The sequence below is a fragment of the Dioscorea cayenensis genome, chromosome 1 (genome assembly GCF_009730915.1).
Source record: "Dioscorea cayenensis subsp. rotundata cultivar TDr96_F1 chromosome 1, TDr96_F1_v2_PseudoChromosome.rev07_lg8_w22 25.fasta, whole genome shotgun sequence".
Classification (NCBI taxonomy): Eukaryota; Viridiplantae; Streptophyta; class Magnoliopsida; order Dioscoreales; family Dioscoreaceae; genus Dioscorea; species Dioscorea cayenensis.
Window position 1 is genome coordinate 30,375,204 of NC_052471.1, and position 16,828 is coordinate 30,392,031.

The following is a 16,828-nucleotide window of genomic DNA, read 5'->3' on the forward strand; positions in this document are numbered from 1 at the left end:
CGAGAAGATGAGCTCCTCCTTCACAGATTCAGCAGCAGCATCACTGCTCCCATTGACAACCCACTCCATATTGCAGCTTCACTTGGGCACACTGACTTAGCAAATGAGATCATCATTAGAAACCCCTCGATCTTGCTTTCGGATCCCGAACCCAAGAGGTCTCTCGAAAGACTACACTTGGCTTCAGATCTCACGGTCACCTAGAAATAGTTAAACTCTTGATCTCCAAGGTTGGTTCTCATCTTTGTGGTTTGAAAGCCAAAGATGGAAGGTTGGCCATCCACATGGCAGCCATGAAAGGCAGGATTGATATTTTGGAAGAACTCATCAAGATATGCCCAGAGTCAGCAAGAGCACTGACATATCAACATGAAAGCATTCTCCACATCGCAGTTCACTTCAACTCGTTTGAAACCGTTGAGTACTTAGTGAATAAGCTTGAAGTTGATGATGATATCAATGAGCTTTTCAACCTCAAAGATGACAAGGGCAACACGATCTTACACCATGCAGTAGCCAGAAGACAACTCCAGGTAAATATTATATATATATATATATATAATATTTCTTTTGTAAATTCTTTAAAACTTAATTAATTAGTTGATGCATGCATGAGTCGCAGACTGTGAAGCTGCTGTTAAGCGACAAAGAGGTGGTCAGAAGTGAACGCCATGAACCACAATGGTTTGACTGCGCTTGACGTGCTGCTAGACTCACCGAGCGAGCATGGTGACTTGACACTCGGTGAAGTGATACGTGCGGCAGGTGGCAAAAAGGCAAGCGAAGTGGATCCTCACCAACCATGCATGCAAACCAACACATCAAGATCAAACGAGTCTTGTACTACTACTGCTACTACTACTTCAAAAAGCTGGAGAAATCGCCGCAGTACTTACTTCAAACTCCGACAAAAGGCTAAGAAACAAACCAAGGTTGAAAATAACTACACTCCTGGGCAACTAATGGTTGTGGCCACCTTGATCGCCACCATTACCTTTCAGTCAGGATTGAACCCTCCTGGTGGATTCACTCAAGACAATGGTAATACCACTGTGACGAACAATACCAATAACAGTAGTAATTACATGTCACCATCTGCCGGGCATGCAGTTCTTAGTTCAAATCTGAGCTATTTTTTGTTGTACGATATGATTGGTCTCTTTGCTTCATTTAGCATCATCTTGATACTGATATGTGTGGTGCCAAGGAAAAGGAAGATGATGATGAAGATACTGGTTGTGATTATGTGGTTTGCTGTCTTCTTCACGGCCCTGGCTTTTTCTGAAGGGATATACCAGATTTTCCCAGGCTCTAAGTGGAAATTATTCATTTTGGCGACCGGTTGGTTTGGGATTTTGACGATGTTCATGTTGTGGATGTTTTGTGGGTTTGTTGTGTATTTGTTACGGAAGGTTGGTTGGTGGAGAAAGAAGGAAGGAGATAAAGTAAGTAACATTGTGAAAAATGGAGGATGTCTACTTTGGTGCGCGAGGATTGGAGCAGTGATGGTTATATTGTTGCTCTTGTTTTTCTTTGGTTACTACTTCCACCGGTCGGTCAACTTATTTGTTACATTTTAGAAGATTGTTTTTTATTATTTTTTTGGACTTATTTATTTAAAAATTTTGTGAAATAGTCCTTCTATCCTTGTAGCTGGGCAGACCTGTGTCTCCAGACGGTTGACTTTGCCCGTCCCAGCTTGTCTCATTTTCTCTTTCCTCCTGTCTTTGCTTTTGCTCACTGTTTTCCTCATCCATAGTGAGGATTTCAGTATGTTATTTTCTTCTAGACTTTTCTTGTTCGCGATCTTTCCTGTTGTACTCTTATGTTCCCTTCTTTATTAATAAATTGGTGATTTTATCCACTTTATTAAAAAAAAAATTTTGTTAACTATTAAATATTGTTTTTTTTTAATTTTACACTTTATATTTAAATGTACCACTACAATTTTTAATAAATTATATTTAATTACATATTTTTTAAAAACATATTTTAACTAAAGATAAATTTAGAAAGTTAATAAATTTTTTATAAAATTCAAATTATCAACTAACTTCAATTAATTTTTTTAATCTATATGAATTAAGTAAAACTAAAAAATAAAAAAGGATCGGAGGAGTATATTGTTGCTTGAGGATAGGAGTAGTGATGATTATATTGTTGCTCTTATTAATATTTCGTTGGTTGTTACTATTGTGTTTTTCACTGGATTTAGAAAAAAAATTAATTAATTAATTAAACGATGTTTGTGTAATTAAGTTGACTGCCTTGTTGGGAAATGGAGGGAGTGAGCGTGTTTCTAGATGGTGTCAGTAAATATATACTGATATATGTTAATGAATAAATTAAATTTTCTTGCTTGAATGATAAATTTTTTACTTTGCTTTTCATCAAGTCTTTGTCTCATTGATCAAATGATTATAAACATGTCTTGGTCTTAGTGTTATCTAGGTGAAGTTCACTAATTTATATAGATGAGTGTGTAGTCTTAATCAAATTTTTAAAAGTATATATATAAACAAATAAAAACACACATAACCTAATTTTCATTCTATGTTATACTTCATGTGTCAGATTGAGATCTTTTTTTATTTATCTAATACTTTGCTTTTCATCAAGTCTTTAATTTGTCTCATTGATCAAATGATTATAAACAATTCTTGGTATTATCCTAATCTAGATGAAATTCACTAATTAATTTTAATAAATTGTAGTTTTAATTAATTTTTTAAAAGTATATATATACACACACAAATAAAAACACACATAGCCTAATTTTCATTCTATGTTATACTTCATGTAACTTGGATCTCTTCTAATTTATTATTATTTTTTTTATAATGGCGACAAGCACCTATTAGGGACGTGCACGTGTGGGAAGCAAAGCCCAACGTCGATCCACGTGCCCTCACTTTGCGTGGACATAGGATTTGATCTCAAATCCTCTTTGAAACGAATGTCCTATACGAGGGACTCGGTATCTATTGACCCAAAAGCAGTTGATTTTTCTAATTTATCTAATACTTGGAAATGAGAGAATTTTCACACATATATTTTTAATAAAATCATATTATTTTATTTTTATTAAAGTGAATAAATCATTTATGTTTTTAATAATGCAACTTTACCATGTATGCATATAAGTTATAATTAAATACTTTAAAAGAATCGAAGGAATGTAATGCAAGTTATGTATGTATATATATAATATAATATTTTGATTTTGTTAATGATGATTATTATGAATAACCTGTTAGTATGATACCTCTCAAAAAAACACAAGCTAAAAAATAAAATGAAGTGAGAGAAAGAAGAAAATAATGTAAAAAACAACAAATTTATGTGATTCATCCCATATAAGGCTATGTCCACAAAGTTAATCAAATCTTAAATGTAAGGAGGGAAAGATAAAATCTTTATAATTATTTACAAATAATGGTTCATCATTCACCATTTCAATTCAAAATACAGCCAAAAATAATTTCTTTAAGTCTCATAAGATAACTTTATTGCTTCTCCTCTAAAAAATTATTATAATTTTAAAAAATTTTGGGATGCTTTAAAAGAAAATAAAAAACTCATTTTTATAAGATCATAATATCATGTCATATGTGACGCCCACTTTCTTGTTTATAAACTCGTTTTGACATGCTCCTTGTTAATGGCATTTGATAATTAAGTGTTTGAATGAATGTATTTGATTACTATTATTTATAATACTTTGTGTGTAATTGTTAAATGTATGATTGAATTTGGTGCTTAATTCGCTTCTATTTCGTATTCAGGCTAGAATGAAGACATACAGATCAAGAGGAACAAGTTTGAGGCGATTTGAGCTAATTTTGGAAGAAAAATAGATATTCTAGAGTGCGTTACGAGTGTTATTACGGACGTTACTGTAGAAGCACATTGTTCATGTAATATAGCAAATCACTATTTACGATGTTGTTACCGACAAGATATGGTCGTAAACCTCCAACTGTAAGGGGTTACTGTAGTAGTGCACTCACTACACCATTTTCAATTTTTAGAAGTGCACATATAGAGGGGTTTTTAACAAACCGCCTTGATAATTGTGTAAAATTTTCTTTGTACTAACTTATAGAGTTGGTTTAACAAAACCCCTCTAAGCTTAAATTATAAAAAGAGAAAATAAATCACTCACACACACACACACACACTCTCTCTCTCTCTCTCTCTTAGACAAACCCTAGATTCAATGCCTCGATCTTCTTTTCCTCCCAGGCCGGCAATTCCAACCGGGGCCATTGGAGCTCTCAATCCTATGAATGTGAGGGATTCCTTGGAATTCCCCACCCTCTCGATCCCATCACCAATTGCATCTATGGTAACCACTTTGCCGCCGACCTCTGATCTATCACGGCAGTTCTCCACGGGATCTATCGAAAAGAAAGGTGGAATCCCAGTTCACCACAATCTCTCCTTCGATGTCAAGCTATTGTTCTCCTCTAGATTCACCTTTGGCTGGCAATCGTCACTCGATCCCTAATGCCGGCTTGATACGAGGTGGTTTAGAGGCGGGTAAAAAACCAATGGTATAACTATAGAAGCAGTTAAAACTGCTCTCTATAGGGCTTGAAAATTGCCTCTAAAACCCTCTTTTAGTGTAGTGACTGTTTATGATTATTGCAACAAATCACTATTTATGATCACTGTTACGACCATAAGTGTTACTGTAGTGACCATAAAAAACCCCAATTCTTGAGTTATAAAAGCCAGAAATTATGGCTTTTGGGAGATCTTATTCTCTATTCTTTGCCCACACTTTGGGAGGCGATTTGGGTGTTTTCCATTGGGTATCTTGCCGGAGAAGAAAGGAGACAAGAGGGAGAGATTAGGAAAAGGTTCAAAGCTTCAAGGGAGCCGTTCATGGAGAGATCTCAACGGTGATTTTAGAAAATCTTCGAGGAACTACATCCATCCAAAGAGATTGAGAGATTTATGGGAGTTTTGCTATTCTCTTTACTTATTTTAATTCATTTGGATTGGATTGTTGTTCTCCAATGATGGAGAAGTCAGTTTCATGGTGTTTGGGCATAGTTGAACTTTAGGTTTATTTCTTTGACATTGGTTGTTGGATCTTTAATGCTTTAATTGTTTTCTTAATTGAAATCATTTCTATTTGAATCTAATTGCATGTTTGAATGCTTGATTGCTAACAAGGAAAAAGCCCTAACTACCATACTTGATGTGCTCAATCTGAAAAATCCAAGAGAAGATATTCTCATATGAGAAGAGGGGTATCTCCAATTTAGGAAGATGCACCAAAGCTTGTGAGGAGTGGTCAGGCTGGTTTACAGCCGTCATATGGTGGTGGAATCTTGTACCCAGAGATGTTGGAGGAGATGGAATTAGAGGGGTTGAAGCTCCCGCTGCTCTCCGTTCGATCTTTAAGAGCTTAAACATCATATCGGCATCATAGTCTGTTGGGTGGCCAAGGATTTCTAGATGATGTCAAAGAGCTCAATATGCTATTGCACCGAGTCGCATAGGTCCTCCATCTTCGTAAGTAGGGAGTCATGTCGCTTGTTGAGAAGAGTAATGGTTTCTTCCATCGCTCGAGACCGCGTCATCATACCCTTCGTCATGTGAGCGGGAATCAATGAAAACACAAATGTAGGGGCTCCATGCGGCGATTAGGGTTTTCTTCAATGAGGGATGGTGAAAAAAAAAGAGAAAATAGAGGAGAAAAGGGAAAATAGAGAGAGAGAGAGAGAGAGAGAGAGAGAGAGAGAGAGAGAGAGGAGGAGGAGGAGGAAAAGACTAATGATAGGCTACCTGCCCACCCATTCTCTCATTTCATAATATATATTTCAATAAAAACTACTACCATGAGTATCTTGTGCCTTACGCTATTATATGCTATTAGTTAAAGATTACAATCATTTTATACCACTATGATGTACTGATTATATGGCAACCCTTTTGTATTATCCCATGATAAAATCCACAAAACGCGTAACAACTGTCGCCCTCGGATTGCTCCTGTGTAGTCTATTTGCTTTTTGATTGTTGACCACCACATCATTGGTAGCTTGCTTTTCGTTAACAGCTACGAACAACCACCAAGCATGATCATCACACCAATAACGTTCAAGAAGGAGAACAACAATAACATGGATTAGAGCATGAGTAGCATTACTTCTTCAGCTTCTTCTGCTTGTAATATTATTAATGTGGTGGAAGTGTTGGGAGGATTGATTTAGAGGTGAGATTTATAGCACCAGAGACAGTCATAAGAGCACAGTTTTGCATTGGAGGGCATCCGCTTGCGAGACTAATGAGCGCAATAAGTGAGCTGGAGCTACAAGTGAGCCATGCAAGCGTGGCTAGGGTTAAGGAACTAATGCTACAAGACATTGCTGTTACCGTACCTCATGGACTCCAGACAGTGGCAGAGCCAAAAAAAAATCAATTAATAAAATTTTTACATTTTTTAAAATTTATTCATATTTTAATTCATAGTTTACTTTATAAAAATCATGTGTCAAACAATAATTTTTTTTAAAAAATTCTATTAAAAATATAATTTTATATATTACATAACTTAATTTGTAAAAATCAAAAATTAAAACATAGATTTTTTCTTAAAAAAAAATTGTACAGTATAAATTAATTTATAAAATATCAATTGATCAAATAATAAATTTTTGTAAATAATTCTTAAAAAATTATTATGTTTTAGATTATTAGTATTAATTTGTAAAAAAAATTATTATTTAATAAAAAAATCCTAAATGAAGATAGAGATATTTTAAAAATTAAAAATGAAAATTGAGAGAGAGAAATAAAAGAAAAAAAAGTGATACCTAATTTGTAAAAAAAATTGGTATTTTTTTAAAATAAGAATAGAAGAGAGTTTACAAATTTGATAAATAAAGAGAGAGAGAGAGAGAGAGAGAGAGAGAGAGAGAGAGAGCACTTAGGGGAGAGGGGGTGGTTTCTGCCAACGATAGGGTGTCAGGAGTCTGGATCCAAATCCCATAAGATTGACCCAAAAGAAAGAGTTGTTCAACCCCTTATAAGCCCAAGACCCCGCTAGTACACAGCCATTGTGGGACTAAACTTGGTTGTAGGCACGTGGACGGGGCTCCCTTGGGGCAATCCTGATGCTTTAGTCAGGGACACGTAGCACTCCCAGCTTACCCCGCCTCAAGAACTAGTTCAAAGACCCACCTTGGTCCCTAGACTCACCTCCGGACCCACATCTCTATGACCCCCAAAGTAGGTCTGATACCACTTGTCAGGAGACTGGATCCACATCCCAGAAGACCGGCATGAAAAGAAGGGTTGCCTAATCTCTTATAAGCCCAAGACCCCTCTAATACACAGTCGATGTTGGACTAAACTTAAGCTATGGGCACGTGACAAGGGGGCGGCCACCCCCTGTCGTCCTTGACGCTAGAGAGAGATGTTTCTCAATGCTGCACTTCTTTCTAAGCTTGACACACATCATCATCATTTTACCACTGTTTTGCCTAATTGTGTAATTATTTTTCAATTTACTTATTTAAGTAATATATATATATATATATATATATAATATTATTAAAAAAAAGGCCCCTTAGGAACTAATCTTAATGTGGAAGAGGGACATAGAGCGAAGATAGATGAAGATATCAACACCGTTAGAAAGAAGTATTAAGTTTTTTGCCCCTAGTGTGGAGGATTTCGGTGTGACTTAGACTTCAAAGGAGACGCATGATCCAGGCACTGGCTAAGTTTTGAGTTGATTACTCTTCTGGGGGGGGCTTCTACCTTTTTTATGTTATACCTCTTTTGTTGTAATTTACCGCATCTAGTGGTAGGTGACTTTTGTACTTCTCTTTCTTTAATTCGAAGTGGTTTATCCATCTTTTAAAAAAAAAAAAAATAAAATAATCTTAATGTGTATGAGTACGAGAGCAGTCGTAAAACAGAGTAGGACCACAAGATTTAATCTTAATGCTTTCCCAAAACAACCACTTAATTGCTTTATCGATAAAATTCACAAACTTTTATGGAATTGTATATATTTCATCAGAGAGAAATTAAATTGTTTTGGGGAAAAAAATATTTCCTAAATTTTATTAGATATGCTTTATAATATTAGTTTTTTTTAAAATTATTAAAGGTGCATTATGATTTGTACAATTGATTTTTCTCATATATATTTTTATACAGATTAGTTTTTATTCTTTTATTTTTTTTCTTAATTAAATAATTAACCACTAATAACACCGTAGCCTATTAGGTCCGTTCCTTTGCCTGCGGGCGAAGACCAAAGTCTAATCCTTGCCATGTATGGTGAGGGTCCTTGTAAGCCTCTGATATATAGATGACTTATGTATTTATATTTATAAATAATTATAATAATAATTAACCAACTTAGTGACAAATCCTTCAACGAGATTATTGTCCACATGACGCACATGCTAATCTCTAATTAATCAAGATGGATTGATTTCTTTTTTTATATGAATATGATATAACATACATAAAATTCACTATAAAAATTAAAGTTAATAATAATAATAATAAATAATATTAACATATATTAAATTCATTAATAAGGAATATATCCACTAACCATTTTACATGGGGGGTAACTAAACTACATCTCCATATCTTTGGCCTTTAGCGGGGAAAAACAAGTTGGCAGCTTTGGGCAGCAAGGGCACATGAAGAGAGGGACCATGTACCCTTTAGCGTTTAGTCATTTCACATGAACAAACAAAATGATAATAAAAAGGATATTATCAATGACATGGTACACTCCACGTTTTTATTTTTATTTTTATTTATTAAAATTTTCTTTTTAATCACTGTGGTTATTCATTGTCTATGGTTAACCAACCCGATAAAATCAATAAATCATATCAATTTTTTTTTTTAAAAAAAAGGATAAACCACTAAATTAATTAAAAAAAAAACACAATACAAACTTAATCGACACAAAAACAGACCAAAACCTCTCACACCACAAGATGTGAATAAGGGCAACACAAAACAACAGACCACCCAAGGAAACACAAATTGAAAATTCAGCATTCGGTTTGATTTTTTAAGCTCGAACTGATTTATTTCCAAATTGAGGTTTATTAGAAATCAATTAGGGTTTGGTTCAATTTGATTTAATTTAAACTCGTAAAAAATTGAATTAAATTAAAGCAAGTAATTATATATGTATACATACATGATTTAGGGTGTGTATTACTCATGAAAAAAAAAGTAGTTGATCCCAAATTAGAAATCCAATTAATTATAACTATTTCTTAATACTATAATATAAATAGAAAATAGAGTGTAAATCAATAATAGTGTTAGGTGTGTATTAGATTTAAGCTAGATTAATATGATGTTGATCTAACCAATCAACATTTAAACCAAAATAAAATGTAACATACAAACAAGAGATTTGTGATGGTAGTTTGATTCAATCAATATTTTATAATAACAGCTTTAGTGCTCAATGTTCTTCTTTAATTTGTTCTCCCTGTTTCTGCTCTCTTCCTGAGCTCTTATCCTTATCTAGCCATATTTGTGGAGTTATATTTTGTAGTTTGTGTTTTTTTATTTATCTTGTTATTTCTTAATATATTTATAATTTATCCACTTCATTAAAAAAGAAAAAAAATCTTCTTTATCCTTTCCTAGTATTAAGAAATGAGGTTAAAAAAAAAATAAAAAAAATATAATGTAAATAAAATAAAAAATAACATTATGGATGATTTGGCATTACTTGGATTGTGTTAATTTTTTTTAATAAAACAAAAAATGTTGTTAGTTAAGGGATATGATCACGAAGATAAACTAGATACAATAGTTTACATCTTTTTGAGATAAATTCTCCTGCTATACAACTCTGAATAAGAAAAAAAAAAATACTCTTCACATAGATCTCGATCCTCATGGGACTTTACGAGACCCCGCAAACTAATGTTAAATTATTCTTTCTCTCATTGTGAGTGCTTATCTTAAGATAAGATAATATTTGTCAAAATTAGAAGTTACAAAAGAAGATGCATGCTTATATACAATATAATACAAACAACATACATATATAATATAGCATCCAAATATATCTCACAATATGAACTGATTTAAATTGCATGCTAAGATAAATTTTGTGATTTAAATGATTTGTTTAATTGGGTTAATACAATTAGCTATACAATATATACATGACACTTTATGCATCATTAGACCACATGTGAAAAATATTGGATGCTACATATCTTTTGTTTTTTTTCCCACATATCTTGTCATCTTGAAATATATTGTTTATAATTTTTCGTGTATTTTTTTTCTTTGAGCTAATTAAAATTATTATTCATTAAAAAATTAATTATATTTTTAATGACTATTAAATTAGAAAAAAAATTGACAAAATACCTTGTCAAGGGTGACAACTACCATCTCTAAAAGAAAAATCAAAACAAAGACCAAAAACTATTTCATTGCATGATCATTTGCAATCTAACTTCATGCCAAGTATTTTGACTATATCCAATTACATCAACTTCATTTTATTTTGTCTTTATATTAAGGTTGGTTTACATATGTATTCATTAAATTAATCAATAAGTCATAAGGTACAACTTTAAGCAAGCATCATAAAAATTAAAATTAAAAATGAAGTTAAAAATGCTTTTTTTATTTTTTCAATAAAATTGGATAAATTATATATATATATATATATATAAATTGTACTTGAAGATCATTTATTTGTTTAAATAACTCCATGTCAATTATTTTGTAGCTATGGAAATTATTTTTGATAGGCTGATGATGCTAGCTATCTTGTAATTTTTTTCTCTTTATTATTATAAGAAGAGACGGTTAAAGAAATTTTTATAGAAATAAAAAAATGAAACATTTCTTTTTTAAAAAAATTTGAAAATATATTTTTTTAAGTTTTAGAAATTAAAAAAACCAAGGGAAACCATCACAAGTTAAAAAATTAATTACACTGAGAGAAAAAGTCAATATAATGACAATATTATTATCATGACTGATATAATACATAAAAACTACCTACATTCATATAAATCATTATAAAAAAATAAAAAAACAAATAATAAAAAAATATACATTAAAAATATACACACACATATTTATGACAACATAATAAATTACTTTTTTTTTGTCAACTAATATTAAATCAAATAAATTATTTTTAATTACAAATAAATTATAAAAAAAACTATGTAGTTATTAATATATTATATTAAATAAGTAAATTAAAAAAAAATTCACTTGAAAAAGAAAGCAAGATATGATGTTACCCACTTGGCACGCCAAAGACCCCCATGTGGGCCCCATGCAAAGTCAATGGCATTCATCGTAATTAAATACTCATCTAAGGCTATTTCCACTTTCTCCCTCTAGAAACCAGGAAAAGTAGACCAGAGTCTCCAGTAACCAGATAGAGTAGAGAGAGAGAGAGAGAGAGAGAGAGAGAGAGATCCGAGACGAGCTCGTCTCTTGTCGTCCTCGGATCCCCATTAATGGCGGAATCGAGAGCCGATCTCCCTCGCCGGAGCTGCGATGAGTCGTAGATCCGGTCCCAAGTCGTATGAGGAACTGAGATTGAAGCTTTCAGGTTTGTTTTTGAACTGATTTTCTAGGGTTTCTTGCTTGATTTGTGCTCTGAGAAGCGAGAAGGGGATTTGGGGCTTTTCGATCTAGGGATTCATCGTTTTTGTGCTAAATTTCAGCTTGATTTGAGGGTTTGGTTTAGTGTTTTTGGGTGTTAGTAACCCCTAGATGAGGATCTCGATGGGGGAATTGCCCCTTTGAGAGAATATCTAGGGTTTTGGAGCAAGTGAGCTTGAGGAAGTGAAGGGATTGGAGAGAGAGAGAGAGAGAGAGAGAGAGAGAGAGAGACGAGGGTTGAGGGAATTGGGGATGGAGGACCTCTCTAAGTATTCACACAGCTCTGCTCACCTTGCGGTGGCGCGGAGAGACCATGTTGCCCTCCGCCGCATCGTCTCGGCACTCCCCCGGCTGCCGAAGGCCGGTGATGTCACCACCGAGGAGGAGTCGATCGCCGCTGAACGCACGGCGGATGAGGTCTCCAAGGTCATTGACCGCCGTGATGTACCTGGCCGTGAAACCCCGTTGCACCTTGCCGTCCGCCTCCGCGATCCCATCTCCGCTGAGATCCTCATGTCGGCTGGCGCTGATTGGTCTCTTCAGAATGAGCATGGATGGTCTGCGCTGCAGGAAGCTGTGTGCACCCGTGAGGATACGATTGCGATGATCATCGCTAGACATTACCAGCCTCTTGCTTGGGCCAAGTGGTGTCGGCGCCTCCCAAGGATTCTCTCGTCCATTTCCCGGATTAGAGATTTCTATATGGAGATTACTTTTTCATTTTTGAGAGCTCTGTGATCCCATTTATTGGTCGGATTGCTCCTTCTGATACCTACCGGATTTGGAAGCGTGGTTCAAATCTTCGAGCTGACATGACACTTGCGGGGTTTGATGGGTTTCGGATTCAGAGGTCTGATCAGACATTCCTCTTCCTTGGCGAAGGAGTTGAAGGAAATCCTTCTTTGGCTCCTGGTTCTTTGATTGTTCTTGCACATAAGGAGAAGGAGATAACCAATGCTCTTTGAAGGAGCTGGGTCGAAGCCCACTGAGGCTGAGGTTGCTCATGAGGTTGCGTTGATGTCTCAAACTAATATGTACCGGCCTGGGATTGATGTCACCCAGGCTGAGCTTGTCTCCCATTTGAACTGGCGGCGGCAGGAGAGGACTGAAATGGTTGGGAGTTGGAAGGCTAAGGTTTATGATATGCTTCATGTGATGGTAAGCGTCAAGTCAAGGAGGGTTCCTGGTGCGATGACAGATGAGGAGTTGTTTGCAGCTGAGCATGATGAGCACGTAGCTAATGGTGGGGAACATGAAGAGGAATTGGATGATGTGTTGACGGCTGAGGAGAGGATGCAACTTGATTCTGCACTCAGGATGGGTAACTCTGAGGGTTTTTGATGAGGACGAAGGCAATGGGACTATTGAGTATGTTGATAATCCAGAACCAAATGGTGTTACCAAGGAGAAGAAGGGCTGGTTTGGTTGGAGTAATAAAAAGGACTTCTAAGAGTAGTGGAGTTGAGGATTCAGAAGACCCAAGGATTTTAAAAAAGTTTTCAAAGTTGGCCCCGGAAAATGGAAATCAGAAATCAGAACATTTCAAGGAGGAAATGGATGTTCGGAAGGGGAAAGAAAAGAGCAGTGTGAAGAAGAAGAAGAGTGTAGTTGCCGGTGACTCTAATAAACATGAAAGTGAGTACAAAAAGGGTTTGCGACCAGTTTTATGGTTGACTCCGGATTTCCCTTTGCAAACGGATGAACTGCTTCCTTTACTTGACATTTTAGCTAACAAGGTCAAGGCTGTGAGGAGGCTCAGAGAGCTTTTGACTACTAAGATGCCTCAAGGCACATTTCCGGTCAAGGTAAGAAATTATTAAAACTAATTCAACGTCTGCTTTTTGCATAATTTATTTCTAAATAAATAATTGATACTTGAATTCTCTCTTTGATTTTATCCCAATATTATTTCATTGCTATGCACTGTCATCGGTTTCTGGCATTCTGCTAGTATTCCATGGAAGAAGAACTCCTTGTTTTCTTATTCAACGAATAGTTGAGCGTTGTTTTTGATAATGCATCATTTGCTTATTCCATTAATCTTACATGTGCTTTAATATGTGTACAGTACTATTATTTCAATTTCGAGTAACAACTTGTGCATGGATACACTACTCCTTGAACACAACACTTGTGATTTGGCTGGTTGATTGAAATGTTTTTATTTGTCTATAGTTAATTGTGTCACTGAATTCAAGTACTATTGCAAGAAGGTTAAGCGTATGTATCTTTGTCATGTATGTATAGAACAAAGTAGGTTTGTGTGGATAGCATTCAATTTAGAAAGTCTGGTAGGCAGGACGTATCAGTAGTTGTCACTGGAGTTCAGAAAGGACATGATTTGGACGGGTTCTTGGTCATCACTTGATGCCTCTCATCTGAACTTGTTTGATATTCCAAATAGCGAATGTGCCAGAAAATGTTTTGTTAGGTTGTCTTGCGTTTTTCAAAACTTCAAATGTTTCTATTATGTGATGTCTAAAACTAGCTTGGCCTGTTGAGTAAATGACTATTTTAGCATGTGTTGCTGCTCTGGTTTATTTGCTTGGCGTTCATGATAAGCATATGAGCATCATTATTCATCAATTCCTATCTGTGTGAAAAACAAAAGTAACTGGAGCTGCAGTAGTTCAATAAATTTCTAGGTACCTTAAGATATGATATTTGTGGCTAGTGGCAATCTAAACATCTAATTTCAGAGTACTCAACAATATGGCTCAACAATGTTTATCCTGTGAGGTTATAGTGTTGCAAGGACGGAATGAACTATGTAGGTACTCTCAAGTTTTCTTGTTAATTGAAATATCTTTTGCCCCACCCCGGGGACCCATAAGCTCTATCATTTTTATAGGGTCTTCTTGTGTTTTCTTTTCCTTTTGGCATTATAATATTTTGCAAAAGAAAGTTTTCCTTGTATGCAATTAGAATTTGACCCTAAGTCAGTTACAAAACGTCAAAATGTGAAAATGAGTAACAAAAGGTTTTAGTACACTTACTGACTTTGGTTGCTAGTAGTTGCTTGTTTGATCTGTGCGTTAATTGTGGTGCTTTTCAAGTCCCTGCTATTACATGGCTTCAGCCTATTGTACAATTTCGACATTATGAATATTGTCATTGTGTAACAGTACCATTTTTGGCTGATTAAGTACTGCTCTTTATGCTTATCAACTTTATATTAGTTCACAAGCTTGACTTTGCTTTATGGGGTAGATATACCATTCACATGCGGCTGACAAATACTTAAATGTTCTTCTTTCTGTCAAAATTTTGCAAATTGGACCAACATTAAATCTTAAAAAAACTTTTACGTTAAATTGTTCAGGTAGCCATACCCATAGTTCCTACAATTCGTGTACTTGTCACCTTCACAAAATTTGAAGAGTTGCAGCCACAAGATGAGTTTGCAACTCCTCTTTCCAGTCCTACCCATTTTCAGGACAGCAAATCCAAAGAATCAGAGACATCAAGTTCATGGTACTCATGGGTAAGAGGTAGTCGTGGCGGGCAGTCTAGCGATAGCACTGATGGACGCAACTGGAAAGACGAGATTGATCCTTTCCATATACCTTCAGACTACACTTGGGTCAATGCTGATGAAAAGAAGCGCCGGATTAAAGCCAAGAAGGTCAAGAGCAGGAAGGGTGCAAGCAAGAAGCAAACACCAAAAAACTCCGACGACCAACAACTAATTGATGGATTCGAGTAACTGGTAACTCCTATTTATCACAAGACACGTCCTCTAACAGGAAATATGTATTCTAGTCCTCACGTTTATTTGGAATTTGTGTGAGAGGTTCTTTATTTCGACCATCCTGTGTATTTGGAATTAGTGTTATTTAATGTGTGGCCAAGGTGCTTATTTAGCAACTGTTTTGTTGTTTTTTTTTTTTCCCTTTTATCTGCTCAAAGTGGGTGTTTTGCCCAGCTGTTGTAGAATGTAAAATTTTCTTGTCATCAAATGGAATGAGATGCTCTTCCAAGATTTATTTATATACATTTCTGCAGGTGATGGGTGATGGTTGTTTACATTTTACAGTGGCTTGTAAACTACTTATCTAATTAATACTTCATACTGTGCACAGGTTGTAATAACAATTACATAGAAGAAGAATGACTTCCTCAAAACATATTTTGTGGTAAATATAGTTTAGAACTTCAGATGCGCTTGTTGCTTGTGTGCGTTACGCTATTTGCGTTTATTAAATTAAACGCCAAAATATGCCAATAAGAAAGCAGGTGATTTGCTATTGTAACTTAGACATTAGATGCAAACCAAATACGACCTAAGCATACTGATTTTTTATACTATATTGGATGTAAACAATAGAGAGTTTAACCGGTTCAATTAGAACCTAAAAATTTAAGTTGGTAGAATGGAAACCTAAGACACACACATAAAAAAGTTACTACGTGAACGCATGTCTATTAGTCCATAGCTCTGTATTGATTTGTTAATTTTAGTATTTTCATCTTACGTTATTTTGGCATGGCATTTTATCTATTTAAACTTATTTTAGTTATAATCTAATTGAGGTAATATATAAGATAAGCTATTTGTGTAGTTCAGGATATAAAGTGGATATATTTATATATTTTTACCAATCAAATTAATATTTTCATAGATTCAAGAACCAAAATGAGATGCATACGTCAGTGACCAATCGTAGAGTTTTATTTATATGTTTAAAATATTTATTTATTTATTTTGATAAATGTGGACAAATCACTTCAAGGGTGTGTGTATATTTGGAGTTACTCTTTCAACAATAGATCAAGACGTTGTTGCCCGAATTGTGGAATTCGATAAGATTATTTTGCCTTTTACAAAGCCTTTATTGGTCGCATGCAACATCATAAGGAACTTATGGGTATTGATATGAATTATTTATGTATTTATTTATTTTTTATAGGACAAAGTTTGAAATATTAAACAAGAGCTCAAAAATAAGACTCATTCTCTGATCCCACCACCGCATTTTCTCTCCTCCAAAGTCAGGATGATCCATGAGCTTTTCCTTTCCGATCTTCGGTGGATCTTTGTCCACCAAGGCGCCGTCTCCAATCTCTTTCATATCTCTTCTTTGGTAACTCTTGGATAGTTGACAAGGAATGAATCGTGGACACCTATTTGACAAAGTTGGATCGAACCCGAACTTGCACCCACAACCAA

The 16,828-nt window shown here is 34.9% G+C and overlaps 1 pseudogene; it reads left to right on the plus strand.

Moving 5' to 3' along the window:
* The first annotated feature begins 11,413 nt into the window (after positions 1 to 11,413).
* On the plus strand, positions 11,414 to 15,650 carry LOC120260745 (annotated as a pseudogene).
* The last annotated feature ends 1,178 nt before the right edge of the window (positions 15,651 to 16,828 follow it).